The sequence below is a fragment of the Phoca vitulina genome, unplaced genomic scaffold (genome assembly GCF_004348235.1).
Source record: "Phoca vitulina isolate PV1807 unplaced genomic scaffold, GSC_HSeal_1.0 scaffold26, whole genome shotgun sequence".
Taxonomy (NCBI): Eukaryota; Metazoa; Chordata; class Mammalia; order Carnivora; family Phocidae; genus Phoca; species Phoca vitulina.
This window is the reverse complement of record NW_022589729.1, coordinates 8,805,807-8,820,918: the sequence shown is the minus strand read 5'-3', so window position 1 is coordinate 8,820,918 and position 15,112 is coordinate 8,805,807. Positions and strand designations below refer to the sequence as shown.

The following is a 15,112-nucleotide window of genomic DNA, read 5'->3' as shown; positions in this document are numbered from 1 at the left end:
ATTTTATGCTTCTCACCGAATCTACTGATACAGAGTTTATCAAGAAAGAAAGGGTCAAAAGATCTACAGAAATATCACTATAGTTAATATCTACAGTGCTTAATATCTAAGTGCTTAAATAATAGCACTGTATTTTATCAAGACTGTAACCTGAAGTGCTGATGAATGTTTTATGTTGTCCTGAAAAAGTGGCCTTCTAGAAATTTGTCTAAACATTTTAAAAAGTGTGGTAGAAGTGCATGTGTTTAGATGTGTAGTAAACTAACATGATATATGTAAAACTCTCCACCAACATATTTTGCTTTTATTGAATGCATTTTATACTTGATAAGATATTTTGATTAAAAAATTTTTCTAGACTCTTCTTGGAATTCTTGAAAGGTTAAAGACATAAGCCTAATTAGAAAGATAATTTTTTTGTAAAGAAGGAATAAATACACTTGCAGAGTGCCCACTCATTACCAAAAGCTTCCTGCTTTGAGTCAGTATGACCCCTTAAGCCAGCAAGAAGCATTTTCTGTTCTTCCGTTTTGGCATCAAAATCAGTTTTGAAATACAGCAATTTAGCAGAGAACTACTGTTGCTTGTAAATTTGCAGAAGTGTGCATCTCCCATTGGCCATATTAAGGGTCCTTTTATCTTTTCCTGAGTATTATCGAAATAAGGGAAACTGGTATTTAGGAGAGATAAAAAACTGGGCCATTGATTTCAACTTTACATAATAAAGAATTATGAAGAATCACTGAATGGGTCAGTCAAAAGGAGAGGACATAACACTTTGAAAAAGGGACCTCAGGATGAACAATAAGGAAGAGCAGTGATCAAGAAAGAGCTAGACAAACCTCTTGCTGCTGAGAAGTTTACCAGATAAATCAATAAAGATTCAAAGCAAAGAGAAAAAGCAAGTGTCTCAAAAGGGTTGCTTATGCCTGGTTTACTTGAGTTAAGAAATACTCTGTTAAAATTATGTTTAGCCTGAGTCTTCACCTTTGAAATCAATTAGTCACCAGCTTTAATGAGTTTAGTGGTAAATGCTGGCCTCTTCATAGATACTACCGATATATGCTGGGTTTTTGGCACTTTCTCTTACAAGGATGTTAATAAAGAACCAATACTAGTTAATCAAGATAATGAGCACAACAGTGGTAAGCAGGATACCGCATAGGAAATGCCTTGGAGTAGAAACCATGGTACAAGGATTTGCAATTAAAGACATAAGCAAGATCAGAGTTCTGATATAATTGTGAAAAATAGCTCATTTATCTTCTAAGCATTTTATTGTTCATTAAACATATTTTGACAGTTTAACAAATCTTGTGGTTTATTTCTACAATGAGATTGTAAACTCTTGGAAGGCAAAAAATATTTTTTTGCTATCTTGTTTAATATCAAGCAAAACTGAGCGTAGGTAAACAGCACTTATACGTTATAGTTACACTAAGTTTTGAATAAAGTTGTGTTTGTGGGACTCTTGAAAAATCATAGAATTGTTGAGAAGAAGAATTTAGTTGACCAATATGATTTTTTTTTTTTTAAATTAAGAAATTGAGGCCCTAAGTGGCTGAGAATCTAATCCAAGTTCTGGAAGTCTGGCATTCAAGATGGATCTCACTCAGCTCTGTCTTCTAACTTGCCACCATAGTTCTTTTCAGATCAAGATGTATTTGGTCTACTGTCTAGAAACGCAGTTAAGCCCTTCTGACCACGGCTCTACTCACCTTGTTTAGGTCCTAGGAGATGGTAAGCACCAGGCAGTACCCACCCATTCCACATATTTTCTGTAAATGAGATTTTTATAGAAATGCCTTTAGCCTTCAATATCTAAACCTATTAGAATGCCTGTTCTTTGCAAGAGTTTCCAAACTTTGCAGCAGTCTACATCTTATCCAAGAACACACATATCATAAATTTTTGTACCCTGACAGGTATATATTATGCTAAAGAACTGAACCAAGTTAAAGGTGAAAAATAGCCAAACTTCTTCTGTGGAGCAAGGTCTGTAGGCCAATTGGCTGTCCAGTACCAAAGGGAAACGAGAAGGCTTTCTTTTCAGAATGGATTCTACGCCTTTCTCAACAAGCCCTTCCCGTGCTGCCAGTCATAGCCTCCAAACATCCAGTGTAGATCCTGTCACCTCCAACCTCAAAAATGGTCAATGGTACAGGTTCGTACATAATAAATAACTCCAACTTCTTTTGTATAATATTTGCAATATTTCCTATTTTGTCCTCAATTCACTGTTCTTCTAGTTTAGCAATCCCACTCTGTTTGCAAACACACCTCCGCTTCCGCCCCTCCATTTTTCTCTCTTTCCCACACCTCCTGGTCTTTATTCCTATGATGCCAGAACCACAAATATCCCCCTCACACACGCACACTCACTTATCTCCTCCTGCCCTCCCCCCTCCCACCAATGTATTCACCCGTCATGTTACCTTCCTTTCTAAGTGCAGCTGAGCTGGCCCATCCTTCAAGAGGCCATTCCCTATCCCCCGAGGCCCAATAAAACATTGTTCCCATGAGCTTCCGTAGTGCATTCCTTTGATGCCAATCTCTAGCTTTCTCGTCTTTTTATTTTATCTTTCCAACATTTCAACCACTCCGTGATAATTCCTTGATGAAATCAACTGATACAGCTATGGACCTCTCTCTTCATCAGATATATTTTTTACCATTTACATTTTTTAAAGTCCATTTATAACTTCTACAACATGTATGACTTCTGTTAAATCAGAAACACTGTGATAATCCAGACACAGTGCTATCAATTACTTTGTGAAGAAGCTGGGGCTTAGGCTCTGCAGCCACAACAAAGGCCCCCATCTGTCTTTTTTACTAGACTGTAATCTCCTTGAAGATCAGGGAGTTGTCTTATCCATCTTTGTACATCTTTGAGCATCTAAGGAATACCCTGTATGTACCCAAATATATACAAAGTCTAAGCATAAGTGGGTACTCCATAAATTTTGTTGAAAGGCAGTTTAATCGACTTCCCAGTGTAAGAGTACTCACCATTTCAGTTTTATGCCTCAGGGAAGGAGAAATGGAAGGGATTCACATTGGAGAAATGGCAACGTCTATATGGAGCTGGAGGTTGCTACTCATGGCTGTCTGATAGTCTTGGCCAATGGATCCCAGAAATGGCGGGTCACATTGCTCAATGCTCTAGAAATGTCTTGTCCTCTGAAGATATCTATGGGGCAACTAAAAACGTCTCGGCTGGAGAGTCTGCCAGGTTAGCTCTCTGGGGGCAATGTAGGGCTCCATTTTGGAAGAATCTGTCCTACGTGTATTTTCATCCTGAGGAACAAAGGCAGTATGCTTTTTAAAAAATCTCTTGGAAAAAAAAATCTCTTGGGACCTACAGAGAAGTGATATAATATTTGGATTTGATATTCCACAACAAGAACAACAAAATACCCCTGTTAAAGTTGGCTCGAACAGTACCAGGGCTTAGAGACAAAGCCAGGTTCCTGAGAACGGCATCAAAGCAACAACAAACAGTAGCCCTGTCTTTAGCCTAAAGTTGCTGCGGATATTATTATAGTTGACTTGCATGCTTATTTGGTGCCAGACCCTAAGGTAATTGCTCCCTGTGAATTATCTCATTTAATTCTCGGTTTTAAATTATCTCATTTAAAACATCTCGGTGGCTCTCACTATTTCTCCATTTTACACATGAGAAAAGTCAAACTCTGAACAATTAACACAACTGTAGGAAATGAAGAGGTAAGTTAAGCTGTGGCCAGCTGACTCGGAAAACAAAACGCTTCTTTAACTCACTTGTGAGGATGATCATGCTAGAGTGGCAACAAGTCTGAATATGTGACACTTGGAGGGCAGGACCCACCCTGCGACACATCTGCACTCCATCCACCCAATCAGTTGCCCCGGCCTGCCCACTCGCCCACTCACCAATAAGCCATAACACCTGCGAGCCAACAGGATAAGCCCAGCTGCAGAGGTGATTCTGCCGATGCTCCCGCAGAACATGCCTCATGGCAGTTGTCAACTTGCAAATCCAGTTGCGCAAAGAAGTCCCCTGACAGGACCGTGCAGAGTGCGTGTTTTCCCTGCCCCTCTTCCCACTCTCATTTCTCCCTCTCATGTTTATGGACTTTCTCTCAATTCACATTAAGGCAGTGGTGCTGAATAATGATGAGGTGCTTCCTTCAAACTGGCACAGTGATAGCCTGATAGTTTCAGCCAGCTTGGAATTCTTCAAATATCTTCTTTTTATTATTATCAAAAGAGGTGACCTACTACCTGGGGCACTGTGTTGACACCTATGGATACCAAAGAAAGCAAAGTATTTCGATTTCCTTCTTCTTCTTCTCCACCCCCACCCCCCGCCCGTCTCCCCTGGGATTATAACTCAGTTGCTTTGCTTCTTATAAAAAAAAAAACTTTCTGTGAAAAGAAAATATAGAGTTGAGTTGATACACTGTGTGTTGAGCAAAAGGAGAAATGGATGAATGGATCTCCAACTGATATAAAGGGAAATTTTCTAGGAAGCCTGCTCTTTCATTTTTCCATATAGATATTACCAGTTGCTTAATCTCTGTGTGTGTGTCTCTCTCTGTGTCTGTCTGTCTGTCTGTCTCTCTCTCTCTCTCTCTCTCACACACACACACACACACACACACACCCCACAAGCCATTTGAAAGTGAAGACACAGACCTTGATCTTGACCTGTAACTGCTCTCGGACCAAGTCCATCTCTAACATCAAAACAGTTCATGTCACACAGGGTCCGGGTTAAAGCAAACCACAAAATAGCAGCTTATTTAAAAACCAAATTCACTCCTTGTTGGAAGGGGTGGTATTTGAAGCACACACAAGTAAAACTAATTTAACCTTTGGAAACTTATCTCTGGAGAGAGGAGTCAAAATCCCTTGATAAGATTTTTAAGCACTGCAATTATTGACAAGGAGTATACGGCTTCAGTTTTCTCTGATCAGGAAGAGAAAGAAAGAGAAGAACCCACAAGAGACATCAGCAGCTGTCAGGCTGTTTTCCAACTGCAAAGAGGTAGTTTACAGTAGGCTTGCGCCAGTCTCTTAAGACCCAGTTAAGAAGCCTTTTTAAAATGCCTTAAAAAGCCAACTCATACATTAATCAACTTGAGCCCTCATCCATACTTACTGCAATACATCAATTACTATGTCTTTTTTTTTTTTAATAAATTCTGGTTGACAGCAGACACCTTATTAAGGCCCACTAAAATGATACAATAAGTAGAAGGCTATTAATATTGCTCTTTTTTTTCTCCCTGCTATTGTCTTGCTGCGCTGGTCTGCAAACAAATTCAGGCTGCGTTACAATTAATGCGAGTGGAACTCCTTCTAACGACTTCCAGCTTGCTAATTTTTTACGCTAATAATAAAAAAAGGCATTGCTATGCAAGAACGACCCCCTTTTATCATGCTAGCATAGCACACCAGAGAGTGTCTGCGATTGTTCACATGAAAGACAATTAAACCCTGGAACATCAAACCTAAAAATGACAATCTGCTAACCAGCACTGGGCATTGCTCAGTGCTTTCCTCTATTTTCTGAACTGATAGAAAACAATTCTCTGAAGACATTTCTTTCCTGTTCTCCCTTAACCACCCTTTGGGGAAAAAAAAGTTAAAAAATACCCTTTGCTGATTTATGCGTCTCTGCTTAGAATTTATTAACTGTCTAGGGCCAATTTCACTCCACCACTCCTATTGCCTGCAGGTTTAAAATTCTGGACACAGAAAAGAAACGCACCACTATCACCCACATAGCACCACATTTAAAAATAAACATTAAAGGTGTTCTTCAAAAATGCACACAATATAAAAGTCGAGAAGGAGAAAGGAAAATTTAATTCTGCAACTCTGGGCATCTCATCATCTCTGGGGATCATGCTGGAGTCACATGGCTTTCAGAAAATTAAGTGTGGTCCAGATGCTGATTTTCAACCAAGCCAGAGCTGAGAAACTTCTCCTTTCATTCTCAGCAACGTGAGGGCTCATTCACCAATCCACGCCAACTTACGGGAAAAATACCCCTCATTTGGGGCGCCTGGGTGGCTCAGTCGTTAAGCGTCTGCCTTCGACTCAGGTCATGGTCCCAGGGTCCTGGGATCGAGCCCCGCATCGGGCTCCCTGCTCTGCGGGAAGCCTGCTTCTCCCTCTCCCACTCCCCTTGCTTGTGTTCCCTCTCTTGCTGTGTCTCTGTCAAATAAATAAATAAAATCTTTTAAAAAAATACCCCTGATTTGGGTTTTAGTGATAACACACAGAACATAAATACACCCACTGAAAAGTTCACTAACTTTCTGAAAGCATTTTTTTTTTTCAACTTTTGACTGACATTGTGTCCGTGGTATAAAAAGAACTGGGTATAAGTCAGACATCCTGAATGCTGGCCTTGACCCAATCTTCTAAACTTCTCGGAGTCTCAGTTTCTCCCTTTGTAACATAAGGAGAAAAGGCAGTTCTTTCTTTAAGCGTGACTGTAAAGATTAAATAAGATGGATAGGAAAACTCTGAAAACCCAACCACTATATCTGGTAATTAAAGATAAATAATTAAACAGTGTAGCTGTCTGTCCTCACCAGAGTTGCATTAAAAGCCTTATTATCCAATTAGAAGTGGCTGAAACTCCCAATCTCTGCCCCGGAGGAGCCGAGAACTATTAAAAGAGGGCACGTTCTGCATGGAGCACTGGGTGTTATACGCAAACAATGAATCATGGAACACTACATCAAAAACTAATGATGTACTGTATGGTGATTAACATAACATAATAAAATAAAATTTAAAAAAAGATATTTTAAGACAAAAAAAAAGAAGTGCTGAAACTCAAATGCTGAGAGTGACCACGCCTTATAGTCAGTCAGCAAGCAGAGAGAGCGGCCAGGAACTATACCAGTTTCTTTACATTTGGTATTTTCTTTTGTCTTCGCCAGAACTCTCTGTGGTCGGGATAAGCATTCCCTATTTACAAATGAGGAAACTGAGACCCAGGAAGGTTTAGCGATTTGCCTAAGCAGCAGAGCTGAGATCTGAATCCAAAGCACAAGCCATATCCCAAACCTAAGGCGGCTTCCACGGTGAGCTTTTTCTGTGGAACAGCGCTCTGTAGAGCAAGATTAAGAGACAAATTCAGGCAACTTGTGCTGAAATTGGCACTTACTGGCTGACATTTACTGGCTCTGGAACCTCGGGCCAGTCACTCATACCTCAGTTTTTACATCTGTAAAATCCAGATAATATTCCAGATCCTGGGTTTGTTATGAGGATCAAATAAGCCAGTGAAATGTTTAGAAAAATACCTGGCTGATAGCAAGTACTCAATACATGTGAACAAATGTTATTACCCTTATCCCCCCAGCACTAAGTAACAGGCTCTAATATATCAAATGAGAGTAAAAGAGGATCAGAAACTTCGACATTTCGCCAAGATGGAATAACAGGGACCAGATTTACCCTACACTCAAAGGGAACCATTTGCAGGACACCTGAGTGAGATAAGGAGAGACAGCGATCTCTGAAAGATGAGGAACAAATGAGGTAAGACCTATGATCATCTCAGCTTACTGCCTGGAGAGAGGTTCCAGGCCAAGTGCAAGGTGTAGTCAGGCAGAGTCCAGCAGACTATGAGTCTGAGGAGATCAAAGCCACTAGGATTTGGAGGCTGGACTACTGGAGAAGAGAGTACTACATGGAGAAGCTGAATACTAACCAACACATGCATGTAAAGAAACTACACAGGGGGATGCCTGGGTGGCTCAGTCGGTTAGGCGTCTGCCTTCGGCTCTGGTCATGATCCCGGAAATAAAAAGAAACTACACAGGCTGGAGAAAGAATCACTCAAGGGGATCAGAAGCAGGGCACCTGGGTGGCTCAGTCAGTTAAGCATCTGCCTTCGGCTCAACTCACGATCCCAGAGTCTTGGGATCGAGCCCCACGTCAGGCTCTCTGCTGGGGGGGCATGGGTATCTGCTTCTCCCTCTCCCTCTGCCCCTCCCCCCCAGCTTATGCTCTCTCTCTCTCAAATAAATAAATTTTTTAAAAATCTAAAAAAAAAAAAGAAATTAGAGGCAACAATGCCTGGTGCTCACACAAGGCCAAGAATAGTACCTGTTCCCATCTGCAAAACTGGAAAAACCTCATGATTCATGAGGCATTGGGTAGGCTGTACAGAAGGTCTTGATTCAATACTGGAGAGCAATTAGCTCTATACAAAGCATTGTTCTAGTCCACCTAAACAAATTTTAAAAGTAGGATAAAAACATCAAACAGCTTCCAAGTAACTTAACTGCATCTCAGAACAAGGCTCAAGAATATTAATAGAAGTACAAAATATCCAGCACACAAACAAGGAAAAATTCTCACCATCTGGCATCTAATCAAAAGTCACCAGACATTCAGAAAAAGCAGGAACATAAAACCCAAAATGAAGAGAAAAATCAGTCAATTGAAACAGACCCCAAATTGACCCAGATGTTAGAGTTATCAGACAAGGATATTAAAACAGTCATTTTAATTGTATTTTATATGTTCAAAAGTTGAGGCAAGGGAGATTTATAAGCCTACAAATCAATGAATCTTCACAAATCCCAACATAAAAAACTAAATAAAACAATACCAAGGCATGTCATAATCAAGCTGCTCAAAATCACTGATAAAGAGAAAATCCTAAAAGCAGCCAGAAATAAAACAAACATACAGAGCTGCAGATAAGTATGATGGCGGATTTCTTCTTAGAAACAATGTGAGTAAGAAGATAGTGGACCGATATATTAAAAAACTGAAATAAAAATATCTTCTAAAAACAAAGCCCCAAAAAATTCTTTTACAGACAAACAAAGGCTGAAATAATTCATCACTATCAGCCTTTCACCACAAAAATGTTAAACAAAGTGCCTCAGACCAAAAGAACCTGGTACCAGATGGAAATCTGGACATATACAAAGGGATGAAGAACACTGGAAATGGTAGCTATATGGGTAAATATACTTATATATTTTCTTATTATTTATATCTCTTTAAAAGATAATTTACTGTCTGAAAAAGATAATAGCAATGTAGTGTAAAGCTTATAATATTTGTAAAATATGTGACAACAATGTCAAAAGGAGAACAATGGAAGCATATTATTATAAGTGTCAACCTATAAATGAAGAGGCATATGACTTGAATGTAGTCTGTGATAAGTAAAGATGTATACTATAAATCCTAAAGCAACCACTACAACAGGTTATAATAACCTAACATAGGTGATAAAATGGAATTATAAAAATTATTCACTTAAGTCAAAAGAAGGCAACAAAAATAAGTAAAGGAGAAAGTAAATAAAGAACAGATGGGATAAACAGAAAAGAGACAAAAAAGATGCTCAATTTAAAACTAACTGTATCAATAACTACATTAAATGTAAGAGGTCTAAATATCCCAATTAAAAGATGGAGATGGTCAGATTGGGTTAAAAAAGCAAGATTCAAATATGTTGCCCACAAGAAAAACATATATAGGAGAAAACCTCTGTGACCGGTTAGTCAAAGTGTTTCCTTTTATACATAAAACCAAAAGTATGATCCATGAAAGATGAAATTGGCAAATTAGACTTCATCGAAATTAAAAATGTATGCTCTTTGAAAGCCACTGTTTAGAGAGTGAAAAGACAAGCTACCTTGGGCAGAATATATTATAAATCATAAAGTCTAATAAAGGGCTTGGATCTATAATACATAAAGAACGATCAAAACTCAATAACAAGAAAACAAAAAAAAGATACAAAAGTGGGCAGAAGATTTGAATAGATACTTCAAAAAAGAAGATATACAAATGACAAATGAGCACATAAAAAGATGTTCAACATCACTAGTCACTAGAGAATTGCAAATTAAAACTACAACGACATACTACTACATACCTGACAGAATGAATACAATCAAAAAGCTTGAAAACAGTCTCGAGGATTTAGAGCAAATGAAACTCTGATATACTTTTGTTGAGAATGTAAGACGGGTTCGACTACTTTCAAAAACAGTTTGCCAGTTTCTTAAAAAACTAAACATACACCTAACATATGATCCATTCCTAAGTTTTCACCAAAGAGACATGGACATCCTTGTCCATACAAAGATTTGTATACAAATGTTCATAACTGCCTCATTTATCAACAGCCCAAACTAGAAACAACACAAATGTCCATCAACAGGTCACTGAATAAACAGACTGTGGTATATCCACAAATAAAATAGCACCCAGAAATAATCAGACCAACTACTGATGCGCCAGCATGGATAAATCTTAAAATGATATACTGAGTGAAAGAAACCAAACTAAAAAGAGTGCATACTATATGAGTCAATTTATATAAAACTCTAGAAAATGCAAACTTATCTATAGAGACAGAAAGCAGGTAAGTGGTTACACCTTGAGATGTGGGGCAGTAGTCAGCAAGGAATCAGAGGGAAGGACTACTAAAAGGTAAGAGACAACTTTTAGGGCAATATACCTGTTCATTATCTTGATTGGAGTGTTTCATGAGTGTGTGTTTCATGGGTAGTTAATTGTCTGCCTTCAGTGTGCAGTCTGTTAAATGTTAGCTCTGTCTTAATAGAGCTGTGAAAAACAGTATTATTGTTCATAAGGAATTTAACATAAGGTTATTAAAATGAAACATATATACAAAATGAGAAGATTTACAAAGTGTTTCCCACAGAAAACATAAATAGTATAGATGAGTGGTTATCCAATTTTTGTGTGTATCAGAATCCTCCGGAGGGAGTGTTCGTATGGATTGCTAGGTCCAATGCCCAGAGTTTCTGCTTCAGTAAGTTTGGGATGGGGCTTAAGAATTTGCATTTTCTAACTTGTTCTCAGTTAATGCTAGTGGTGCTCAGTCGTGCCAGGACCACACTTTAAGAACCCCTGCTATGTATGAGAGGCTAGGACAATATAGAATAAAGAGCAAACTTAGAAAGAGAAGAAATTATAGCATTTTGGAAAAGCTTTTATTTTTCCTTAAGTTCACAATGAAATAAAACAAAATTTAAGTAAATGAAATGTTATTTTATTCTAAGATTTTTTTTCCCCCTAAACGTTTGCTGTGTTCATACAGAAAATTCCAGGCTTTGGGAAGTATCTTGTACAAGTTGCATTACCTTAGAGACAATCACAATCCTTTCAGACAGCAGTTAAATCTCAAGCCCATGAGTAAATTTAGAATCAGACAAGGGTGTAGTCTAATTACTCAAACCCCTGGTCCCCACTTTCTGTCCTATTTCAGCCATTCTCCTTCTACCTCCTTTTGAGAAATAGTTACTATTGTAAATTAAAAATAAAAATATTTAATATCTCTTTCTCAATCATGGGCTTTGATCCTTGCTATTCCTTTTGAATGCAACACCTTTTATCTTCCCTGTTCCCTTTCATCTGGCTAATTCTAATTAAGTCTGAGCCTAGAAATCAGCTCTTTGAAGAACTTTGTCTGGTATACTCCCACACCCAGCTTAGGCAACCCTCTGCTTCCTGAATCTCTAACTCTGTGCCTTCATCTAGAGCCTCCAAAGGCCTACTCTTGAATGTTTTCTTCTAAATCACTTGAGTATACTCATCCCATGCCTTTCTACTTCTTAAATAATTTATTTCTCTTTAATTTAATGAAGGAGCTTTGGGGACATTCCAACTTCCCTGATCCTTTCTGATATACAGAGACTATTAGGGATAGAGAAGGAGGGGGGACAAGCGTAACAAAATCTATAATCATAAAATTGGAGAGGAAGGACGTGGGATGAAGTTATAAATATGCAACATACATATGCATACAAACTATTTGGGAGGATGTTAACTTCTCTAAGGATAGTAATTTCAAGTGGCACCAACCTTTAACGTAGATTGGATCGCAGGACAAATCAACTTTCCCAAATCCTACTCAGGCATTTGACATATTTATGGTCTGTTTTTATAGCTTTTGATCACAATTTCCTAGAGGCATCTGGTCCCTAAATCAACAAGTCAGTAAAAAGCAACCACAGCCCAGTCCTGTTAACAGAATTCCCCATGAGGAGGTCAGTGCTGTTTTGGAACACATTTAAAACATTTATGAGAACCATTTAAAATGTCTGCCCATGAATTCGAGTTACATTTAAGGAGCCTGATTGTACTTTCTCATGATTCCTGACTTCTGCTACAATAGCCCAAAACAAGGCTTATGACAAGATCGGGTGCCTTGGTATGGCCATAGACCCAAAAACAGGTTTAAAAAAATGAAATAGCAAAAATAATAAAGAAAAAAAAAATTCTTCCCCGAAAATTTTCATTTCAGCCAGAAGGAAGGATATGCCGAGAACACAAAGTAAAGTAGAGGACACATGGGCATTTCCCTCATGATTCACCATGCTGTTTTCACATTTCTAGGGGTTGGTATGGAATAACTGGGCTGACTTCAGCAGGAAGCATCAGGGAGGATCGGTTCACTGCAGGAGGCGCTGCTGAGGCCCAGCAACTTGGAGGAACATCCCGAGGTCTCAGGAAGGTAAGCCAATGTTTGGAATGCAGGGTGACGCTGAATAACCCAGTCCAGCAAAGCAGCCGGCCTGGGATATGGACTCCAGCCTTCCAGATTCTACCAAACCCGCAGGGGCCAACAGCTGGGGACCATGCCCTCAAAAGCATAATGGATCCCAGCCCTCAGCACGACAGGAACTGACCTGCAAAGGCCTTTATTCTTCTGACAGAAAAATCTGATTCGCAAAGGAGACTAGTACCTTTACCTCGAAGTCTTTCTGGAGGACCCATATTTGAATGACTAAGAGAAAAAAAAAAAAAAGTTGGACTCTGACTAGGAAAGTTTCTTTTAAGAGGTTTCCAATAGGGGCGTCTGGGTGGCTCAGTCGTTAAGCGTCTGCCTTCGGCTCAGGTCACGATCCCAGAGTCCTGGGATCGAGTCCCACATCGGGCTCCCTGCTCCGCGGGAAGCCTGCTTCTCCCTCTGCCGCTCCCTGCCACTCTGCCTGCTTGTGATTCCTCTCTCTCTCTCTGTGTCAAATAAATAAATAAAATCTTTAAAAAAAAAAAAAAAAAGAGGTTTCCAATAGGCTTAAATTTTTTTTAAAAGCTATGAAAAAAAAAAAAAAAAGACCAAAAAGGAATAAAGAGCACTATCCAAAGAAATTTCCTTCACAAATTGTGCAGCACCTCAGAACTTCCTTGGAAGGAAAGGACAAAGCAGCCGTTTGCTCAGCTTAGATCACTTTGACTGAGACTCATATGTTATTTTAAATGAACATTGCTCAGGTAGTTAAGCCTTAAAAATCAACCATCCTTGACAATTGTCCTTTTTTTTTTTTTTTTTTTTAAATCTTACCTTAAGGGTTTCAGAAACACATTTCTACAGTATGCTGTAGTGGGAAGTAGCTAAGCTTCCTACCTGGCTTCATAGCTCGTAGGGGACTGACAGTCTTTGTTCATTTTTGCCTTTGAAAACTTTATGTTACAATTAAAAAGACAAGAACATTAAAGAGGGCAGGTATTGAATGGAGCACTGGGTGTTATACGCAAACAATGAATCATGGAACACTACATCAAAAACTAATGATGTAATGTATGGTGATTATCATAACATAATAAAATTTAAAAAAAAGACAAGAACAATCAGAGAAAATTTTAAAAGCAAACAGGGTATGACTGCTTGAGCAGTTGGAACAACACAAAATTCCACGCCTATTAACTATATAATCCAATAGAACATTTAATTTTAAAGATTTAGCAGCTTTTACATCCATCCATACATAATATAACATACTTTTTTTTTTTTTTTACTTTGTAAAAGTTCCAGAGTCTTAACACCTTATATTAATGCCAACAAAAATGTTTAAGGAAAGATCATCCCAGAGAAGACATGACATTTTGCAGAGCCTTCAGTTTATCTTTAGAAAGTGCAATTATAAACCATGCTTGAATTGAGCTGCCCAGATATTTGTGTTAACACAGAAATTCTGTTACCATTAGTTCTTGCTCAGTAAATGCAAATATTATGAACATGCTGTTCAACAGCAGTGAATGTCATCTCTACAGCTTTTATGAACAGTAATATTGTCAAACATGTAATAAGTAATAACATATTTAGTAATAAACATATTTACTCAATGGGCCTCCATACAAGCTATGTGTACATACATACACACACATTATATTAGACAGCCTATTAAGTGGCCACAGTTTCAGTGCTCATGTACCTTATGATATGTATGCACACTCCTTTTATATTGTGCAACTTTAGTAACATAATGATGCATGTTATTTAAATATGTATCTTTATCAATATTGAAATGTATATTTCTTAGAGGAAAGCAGCAAGTATACATATTAGTTTCTACCAAGGTCTGCCTTAAGCTTCCCTAGGACAGCCATACTGAAATCACATAGACTATCTCTCCAATGTAGTGTGTGTGCATGGAATATATGTATCTTCTATTTTATATATATATATATATATATATATATATATATTCCATGATATATTCATCTTCTAACAGGGCTTAAGGCAGTCCCTATTTATTCCCCCCACATGGCTTTTCTTACAGCCTTCGAATTCTGGCATCTGTGATTAAATTCCCTTTCATTCTTGGATGTGTGTTTTCAAACTTAAAAAAGAGAGTATAAAGCGATCTTCCCTCCTTTTTTTTTCTGCCACATAGACATTTTTCTAACTTTAAATATTTTAAATTTCCCTAATTACAAGTTTCTGTCATTTTCTTCATCAGTGTTCAAACAGTGAAATGAGAAAGAGATATATTTGGTTTTAAGAAATAAAATGATAAAAGTTTGTAAATACTGATGCTCTTCTTCAAGGGCCTTCAAACATCGTGCTTACATTTGTATGTCGTATGTATGCGGATATGGTCTCAGGAAGGGCATCAGCTGCCAGAATACCTAGTCTCACATTTGCATATGGAGGACCTGAGGCACAGAATGACATCACTGTCCAACAACTCACTAAGGCTGTATCTGCACACACAAACGATAAAGAGGGACACACAATAATATGAGATCACTTTTTTAAAAAACTCTCCTTTTGCTTTAGTGATATTTTCCTAACCTTTCATTTTTACACACAGCCAAA

The 15,112-nt window shown here is 38.2% G+C and overlaps 1 protein-coding gene across 11 annotated transcripts in view; it reads right to left on the bottom strand.

Moving 5' to 3' along the window:
- ESRRG (estrogen related receptor gamma) overlaps positions 1-15,112 on the bottom strand; it is a 563,748-nt gene that overhangs the window by 346,211 nt on the left and 202,425 nt on the right. The gene's annotated exons all lie outside the window — the stretch shown is intronic.